This window comes from Pinus tabuliformis, chromosome 8 (assembly GCF_031772625.1).
Source record: "Pinus tabuliformis cultivar Carrire ecotype Pingquan chromosome 8, CPIR1, whole genome shotgun sequence".
In the NCBI taxonomy this organism is placed as follows: domain Eukaryota; kingdom Viridiplantae; phylum Streptophyta; class Pinopsida; order Pinales; family Pinaceae; genus Pinus; species Pinus tabuliformis.
Genome location: NC_142294.1, coordinates 506166392 through 506175589, shown reverse-complemented (window position 1 = coordinate 506175589; position 9198 = coordinate 506166392).

Genomic DNA, 9198 nt, shown 5'->3' with positions numbered 1-9198 from the left:
AAAGGATCTAGTGGTCACTTTAGCTCAAATCCCTGTTAAGAGTGTGGCATTATACATTATAGTTACTGATATTCCTCCTAAATTTGGCATGTTATTATCAAGATCATGTTATGCCAAATTAGGAGGAAGTCTTCAAATGGAAATGTCTTATGCTACTATTCCTATATATGGGGGTGAACATATTAGGTTATACAGAGAGGTAAGATTCATTAATACTGTTTTCAAATCAGATCAAGCAATAAATCATCCAATTTATGCAGTAGATCAATATTTTGGATGTTTTGAATTATCATCAAATAACTTACAAAACACTCAGCTTAGCATTGAAAACATTGTAGATAAACCAAAGGCTATTAAGACTGATATTTGGAAGTTATATTTCGATGGTTCTTGTTCAAAGGAAGGAGTTGGAACTGGTGTTGTACTAGTTTCACCAGACAAAGAGAATATAACTCAATCCTATAAGCTTGAATTTGATGTTACAAATAATGTAGTAGAATATGAAGCCTTGCTTCTAGGATTGGAATTAGCCAAAAGTCTTAAAGTGCAAAATCTAAGTGTATTCAGTGACTCATAACTCATTGTTAAACAAGTAAGGAATATTTTTCAAAAAAAACATCCTAGACTTAGATCTTATAGAAATGAGGTATGGGACTCAGTGGATAATTTCTTTCAAGCATTTAACATCATTGTTATTCCAAGGAATGAGAATATTCATGTAGACTCTTTAGCTGTTTCAGCTAGTTCTTTTAAAATTCCTGATCAAATGCTCATACAATATTAAATTCATGTTAAATATAGGCCTTCAATTCCTGGTAAACTTAAACAGTGACAAATATTTGATGATGATGAATAGTTGAAATCATTTTTGCAAGTAATCGATAAGTTTTCAGACTTACAAATTGAAGAAGAACAACTGGATAATAATGAGCTGAATAAGGAAGATCAAGCTTCACAATTAGACTCAACAATTGGTGATCATAACATCATTCAGTTATCTAACAATTTCATTCCTAAGGGCTTAGTTCCTCTTGAAAAACTGTTTGACCACAATGATGTTCCTAAAAATCCATTATCAAATTCACCCGAAGAAGATACAAAAGAATGTAATATTGGAAATTCAGAAGAAATCATACATATTAAAATCTCTGCATATTTACCAATGGAAGTGAAATATAAATATTTAGATATCCTTAAAGCTTATAAAGATGTTTTTGCTTTGTCCTATAATGAGTTGAAGACATATGATACAACACTCATTGAACATAAAGTCCCTTTAAAACTAGAAGTTAAACCTTTTAAGCCAAAGTTAAGGAGAATTAATCTAGTCCTTCTTCCTACCATTGAGAAAGAACTTAAAAAAGTACTCGATGCCAAGATCATAGTTCCATTGAGGTATTCTGAATGGGTAGAAAATTTAGTTCCACTAAGAAAGAAAAATGGTGAAATCAGATTGTGCGTAGATTTCAGGAACTTAAATAAATAATCCTTGAAAGATAATTATCCATTACCCAAGGGAGGAAAAACTGCAAGCTGCCGAAGATGAACCCTAACTTTACAGCCGTCGTTGCCTCGCCCTCGGCCGCCGTCTGGCCTCTGGTTTGCCATATCGAAGCAGGAGACGCGCATTTCAGTCCAGGATTACGGGATTATCATTTCCTTTTTTTTTTCTGATACGCAGGTTTTCAATCACTTTCTGAAAGCTACCCTATCCCTCTTTTGCTCTGCTCCCGGCATTGCATCTGCGAGATCTTGGACCTCGGCTGCCGCATCTCTTACCAGCCGCCTCCATCAGAATGCAAACACAGAGGCCAAGGATGAGCGCGCCGAATATTCTATCGTCTCTCCTCAGGCGGAGGCTCTTGGGAAGAAAGTCTCTACTCTGGAAGGCTGCTCATTCCTTCCATTGCCCTCTCTGTCCCCCCAAAATAGCCATTTCTCTGCTCTAGATCTTCAGTTTTTTTTACGTGTCCTGGATCTACCTGGACGAATTGTCTGGAAGCTCTTCTGGGTGGATTGCATTGACAGATTCAATGGTCTTTGGACCCTCTCCTCTTCTCCTCACAAACCCCTATGACAAGTTCAGGGGAAGAAGGCCCTTCAATGCTCTAGCCGCCTCTTGACTTGGATCTGCAAAGGAAAGCAGAATCCTGATCCTTCTGTCGCATTTCAGATCCAGATCAGGCTTATCTCTCGCAAAACTTAGCTACATTTGGTGAACTCGTCGGATCTAGTGCAGAACCTCAAGAATGCTCTGGATCTCAAGTTGGGGATACCCTCTGCAGCTCAACGACTTCTCCATGAAGCTAAACAACTTGAGGATTCTCTCCCCCTGTCTTTTTATAGCATTAAGAGAAATGCATCCATTACTCTTACTCTTCGCTTGAGAGCGGGAGCTGTTGGACAATCCTCCTCTGCTAAGACGTTTTAATATAAAGACGTTGTCCATGCTCAGTTGCTTAAGAAGACAGCTCCACCGGTTCAGGCACCCAAGCCTTTTTTGGTGGACAAACTTGAGGAAACCCCCTCTATTGAGATCATGCATCCATCGCTGGATGAGCAAACCCAAACGTTTGCAAAACAAGCCATTATTTGCAGGTTCAATGGGCTATGGCCGAGCACTGCCAACCTCTACCAATGGATTCACTCCAACTGGACCAACAATTGCAAGGTGTTGTTATGCTCAAAGGGCTTCTTCATAGTAGTCTTCGTTGTAGATGAGGACTACCAAAAAGATTTAGCTGTGGGCCCATGGTTCTGGGGATTAGCAGGTTTATTCCTCACCCCTTGGTTCCCAGATTTCAATCCCACTACAACAGTCATCACCAAGCTCCCCATCTGGGTCAGGCTTCCTAATCTCCCAGCACACCTATGGCATTTTGCAGTATTCCAAGGGATCGGAAATTCTCTAGGCCGCTTTCTAGACACAGATGTCTCTAGAGGGGAAAAGGGAATTTACACCTTTTCCAGAATCTGTGTAGAAATAGACATAAGCAAAGGTCTCCTTGACTAGATCAATCTCAAAATTGGAGACTTCCATTGGACTCAGACCCTGGACTATGAGAACACAGCCTTTCAATGTTGTAACTGCCATCACACAAGGCACCTTAAGGGCTCTTGTCCCACGATACCTACCCAAAAGAAGAAAGTAAGTCCTAAGCAGAAATCCAAGAGCTGGAAGCCTCATGATCCTCCCCCCATGGATGACTTTGATTTCAGCTCGGATGAAGAGGAAAAGGTTGAGGAAGGAATGGAAGCAAAGCTGGCATAGGACCCTCCCTTGACCGATCCTGAGGATTTGTCTGTCCTACCAATCTCACAGAAAAGGAATCATGAATCCTCCCCCTCAGATTCAGACAAGGAGTCCTCCCCGTCAGCACAGCCCAATTTGCAAATCATGCCAGTTCAGCAAAGTCCTCTTGACTGGGTCAAAGTTGGTAAAAAGAAAGGAAAAAAGTGTCGAATATCTGATTCTACACATGTTGGGTAGAATCCTCTGTTCTACTCTTGCTCCTATGTTCTTCTTGTCTCTTATTGCTCAGCGCAACTCTCTTCTCTTCTAGGGGCCGAGGTGGATAGCCTATCCTTTCCGGTAGCCTGTGTTCTTGCCTCTCTTGGCTGTAACTTCTTATTGTACCATTCTTCCTTTGAATAGAACTAGTCCTTACTGAGAAAAAAAATAAAATTATCCATTACCCAAGATGGACCAATTGCTTCAAAAAGTTTTAGGTGCTAATATAATTTCTATGTTAGATGGTTTTTCTGGATACAATCAGATCATGGTGAGCCCAAAAGATAGATAAAATACAACATTTTCAACCCCTTGGGTTACATTTATGTATGCAAGGATGCCTTTCGGATTAACTAACATTGGAGCTACCTTTCAAATAGATATGGATTTAGCATTTGTGGGCAAGACAAATAAATTTGTTATCATTTATCTTGGTGATTTGACTGTATTTTTATAATTCTAATAAAAAACATTTAAAGAACTTGAGGAAGGTTTTGGACAGGTGTAGGAAGTTCGGGATATCACTCAATCCCAAAACGTCCATGTTTGCAATCAAAGAAGGAAAATTGATTTGCCATATTATTTCTAAGGAAGGAGTGGTCGTTAATCCCAAAAGAGTTTCAACAATCCAAGCACTTTCATTACCAAGGAATAAAAACGAAATTCAGGCTTTTCTTGGAAAAATTAACTTTTTAAGGAGATTTATACCTAATTATGTTGAAATAGTTAAGGATATCATTGATATTTTGAGGAAAGATCATGAAGTCAAGTGGACATTTCCAGCAATATTTTCTTTTAATGAGATTAAAAAGGCTATTTCTGAAGTCCCAATATTGGCCAGTCCAAACTATTTTGAACCATTTAGCATTTTTTCCTTTTCCTCTGAAAACACCTTAGTTTCCATTTTTTACAAAAGAATGAGAATGTAGATGACCAACCTATTGCATTTTTCAGTAAAGTCATGAGAGATGCTGAACTCAAATATGATATTATTAAAAAACAGGGCTATTCCTTAGGTCAAGCCTTAAAATCTTTTAAAGTCTATGTCCTTCATTCTTCCATTATCACCTATGTTCCCAATAGTGTTGTTAAAACAATATTAAATCAACCTGATACCGATGGAAGAAGAGGAATACAGATTAGTAATATATTATAATTTGATCTCGTTATCAAAGCTACAAAGTTGGTGAAAGGTCACGGTTTGGCTAAACTCTTAGCTGAGTCAAATTGTAAAGTTTTGGGGATAAATTATGTTTTAGAAATTTCAGCAGAGAAGAATCCACAAGAACCTTTTCAGACTTCAGCAGAGAAGAATCCACAAGAACCTTTTCAAACTTCAGCAAAGAAGAACCCATAAGAACCTTCTCAAACTTCAACAGAGAAGAATCCACAAGAGCCTTCATCTTCAATTCAATTAACTCCTATTCATATTGATGATAAATTATTCTTATCGCAATGGTACACTGATATTGTACATTTTCTTACAGATTTTGGGTGTCCATCTAAATTTACAAAGAATCAATGAAAGACACTAAAGTTGAAGGCCATAAAATATTGTATCATCAATGCAAATTTGTGAAGGAAAGATCCACTCAATATCCTTTTTCTTTTCTTGAAAAAAAGTGAGACATAAGGAATTATTGATCAATTTCATGCAGGTATTTGTGGAGGACACTATGCTTGGAGAGCTACAACATATAAAATTTTGAGAGAAGGATTTTATTGGCCGACATTGTTTTCACAAGTAGGAGAAAAGGTTAGAAGTTGTACTCAATGTCAAATGTTTGCTAGAAAGAAAATATTAGCAACACTTCCTGTAGTTCCAATACTAGTTCAAGCACCTTTCCTACTGTGGGGATTGGATTTCATTGGAGATATTCATCTAGCATCAAGCAATGAACATAAATGGATATTAACTGCCACATATTACTTTACTAAATGGGTAGAGGAAATTCCAGTTAGGAATGCAACTAACACTATAGTTATTAAATTTATTGAAGAAAATATACTATCTAGGTTTGGATTCCCCCAACAGATAGTTATAGATAATGCAACAACATTCAACAGTGTCAAAATGATTGAATTTTGTTAGAAATACCAAATTTTGTTGCATCATTCTACCCCCTACTATCCATAGGGAAATGGACTGGCAGAGTCTTCAAACAAGAGCCTATTAAAAGTCATTAGTAAAAAGCTAGAATACCACAAAAGGAGTTGGGACAACCATCTCATATATGCAGTTTGGGCAAACAAAATATCTCCAAAGAGGTCAACAGGTAAATCTCCATTTCAGCTTGTTTATGGTAAAGAAGCCATATTTCCTACACATCTAGCTTTTCCTATCATGAGATTTTTACAAGAAGCAAATGAAGAACCTGATGATTTTTCTAGGAGAATCAATCAGATTATAGAACTTAATGAAAACAGAGATGAAGTTCATTATAAGCTTCGGAAATATCAGAACAAAATGAAAAGTTTGTTTGACAGAAAGGCTAGAGAAAGAGATTTTAAAGAAGGAGATTTAGTATTAAGATGGGATGCTAGAAGGGAAGATAAAGGAAAACATGGAAAGTTTGATAATCTTTGGTTTGGAACTTTTAGCATTGCAGACGTTAAATGCAACAATACTTTTATCTTGTAGAACTTGGAAGGACAATATTCCACATTGTCTGTCAATGGGAAATATTTGAAGCATTATATAAAATATTGAGATTCCTTCATTCATTCATCATTGGTACATCACCATATTGATTTTGTTTTAAGCAATGTGTGATTGTTTTCAACAGAGACCCGATTAGCCCGTGGAGAAGCCACATGGATCTACAAGTTCTCTGCATCCTGCAGGAGGAAGCAGTCCCCAGTTGGGGTCGATGTCGTAATATAAATGGTTTTGATAGGTTAGATATTTATAAAAGAGGGTATAAAAAAAAATAGAATAAAAGAATGAAAAATATTTTTTTGAAAAAAATAATGAAAAGAACCCCATGAAAAAAAAACAAGTGTACAAGTGAGCAAGCTCAAATGCCACTAGAAATAATTCTTGTTTGAATCATATAGTATAATCATGATCAAACATATTTACATTTATCTTTTTAGATTAGGAAATAATTCAACCAAACTGTCTAATCTTGGTTGAAATTAGTAGATAGGATAGAATAGAGAAAAAGTGACCAAAGCATTTAAACTTGGTCAATTGTATTACATGTACTAGAATAGGGTTAGAAGTAACCTTAGGAAATAAAAAGAGGGTCTGCTAGATCAAATGCGCCCTTAGGATATATTAATCATGCTTTAGATATATTAATCTTGGTTAAATAATGAACTAATCATGTCATTTAAACATGATTAGCAATTTGTAATAAGAATTAAGCATTGGGTTTTATTATAAGGTCGGGAGATGACAAGATGTTTTGTCGGCTTGTGATATCGCAAAGGCACCTTTCAACGACCATGATTTTCTCTGCTCGGATCAACAGCTGGGAAACAACTTCGCACCCCCTCATCCAATTTCCCATTAATGACAGGTGGGGGGGTTTGAAAAGTGGCATTGCTTTTCCCGAGCCCCACGAACATGGTTCTTCCTCACGAATTCACACCCCCCTCCCTGAAAACTATGCACCACCACTCCCCCCCTCCGAAATCTGCCTATCTCTCCTCTGCTCCCATCAACAATCACCATGTCACCTTTACCTATCACTAATTACTTCGCGCCACTTGCCATTCCTCCATTTGCTCACCACCTATTTCCATTGCCACCTACCCGTTATACATTTATCCGTTGCAAATTTCATGTTTCCCATTAATTCATCTAAATCTTGTTCTATAATGATTCTAACTGCAATGGTAATTGAACAAGTCTTATAAAATTTGCCTTGTCTCATCCCACACAACTCTCTTAGCTCCGATGTTAATATTTTGATTGCAAGGATTGACTTTAGCTCTCGCAACCCCTACTATTACCAGAACCTATCAATCCTAGCAAATTTAGAGCCCACGACCATTGGCAAATATTCATCACTTATCCAAGTACCTGTTCACACCGAATCTTTATTATCTTTTTCTTCTCAAACTCCTTAGACATGGCACCAAAGGGAAAGGACCAATCCTCTAGTAGAAAATCAAACAATGAGGATAACCCTAAAATCTCTGCTACCCTGGACCTCAACAATATGCCATTGGCAGACCAGTATTACAATATTTTTGATATCGAGTGTGAATTCGACTTGTTCAAATTACACCATTGGTTGAAGTAAAAATACCTAGACCAATAAGATGAAATTAACCTTTGGGAATCCCTGTTACCCATGTTCATGTTCCCACATACACACTATATCCCTGATCTTTTCATGTGGTGTCAAGCTAGATACAATCCATTGCAAAGAGCCATTGTGGCCCAAAATGGAGACATTTTGATCTCAATTACACATGAAACCATAAACCGGATGTTGCCAATTCCTGAAAATGACTCCCTCAGCCATTTTTCTGTAGTTGTCCTTATGGATTTGTATCATAAGCTCACCTTTCCTCGGCGAGCCCAAGTTTTCAAGATTTTCCTTCTAGAAGATTCTCAACTTCCCAAGAAAAATCCCCCTTCTCTAACTTGTATGTTCCTAGAGAAAGCCAAATAGATCATTGCTTTAATTTCTTTCCTTTTAGGGTATCAATCAGGCCAATGGGTAGATGAGCCTATTCTAGGCTTTCTATCTATTTTCTCTAATGAACATAAGGCAACATTCATGTTTAATTTTAGTCAATTTCTGGCTGATAATATGCATGAAAAAATGATGAAGATTACTACAAAAGGCATGTTTAAATATGCATTTGTATTAGTCTATATGTTTCTTTTTCAGTAAGAATATAAGTTTCTAATAACTTTACATAAACAAGTTGATCAAGGCATCAACCAATCAGTGATATAGTGGACTTCATTAGTCAGGAAAAAATCAAGAGAGTTTGAATTTGCAGACATCATAGACAATTTTGTTCATACAGTTGCAAGGCTTCTTAGCAGCCAGAGTGAGCCAAGGATCAATTTAGAGATTAAAATGGTTTTGCACTTGAGTGAGCAGACAAAAACTGGAGACCGGTATCTATACCAAAATTATACAGAGATAAAGATATATGGATGTGACCTAGCTCCCTACAAGTTACCTAAATATGATCCAATGAGAATTTTCTATTTCGAATATATAAGGCAGATGATCAATATGGATGAAATCCATTTTGTCTCAGGTAAAAGAAAATCAAAATTTAAGACCAAGACCCAAGTGGGACCATTCATATGTAATACCAGAACAACAGGTAATAAGGTATATTCAATCCTCAAGCAATTCAATTTTCAGCCCAATTTTACCTGGTCATATGATCCATTCTGTAGGTTTTAAAACTGTACATAAATTACCTACATACGAATTCTAAAACACCGAAAATAAACAATGCGAGATCATAACACATAAAACACATATACACAGAGATTTTCCCCTGGATCCCAAAACCGGGACTACCAGCTTGATTTTTCATTATGTTCCTTTCAATGTTACAATACATATTTATACATGCCGAAGCATCCAATACCATGGACCGAAAACCATCGCGTCCAAAACCATGTGCAAAAATCATGCACAAAACCATAGGTAGGTTTGCCCAACCTAATATAGGGTCCAAAAACAAAATTTTCTGGGGCGCTG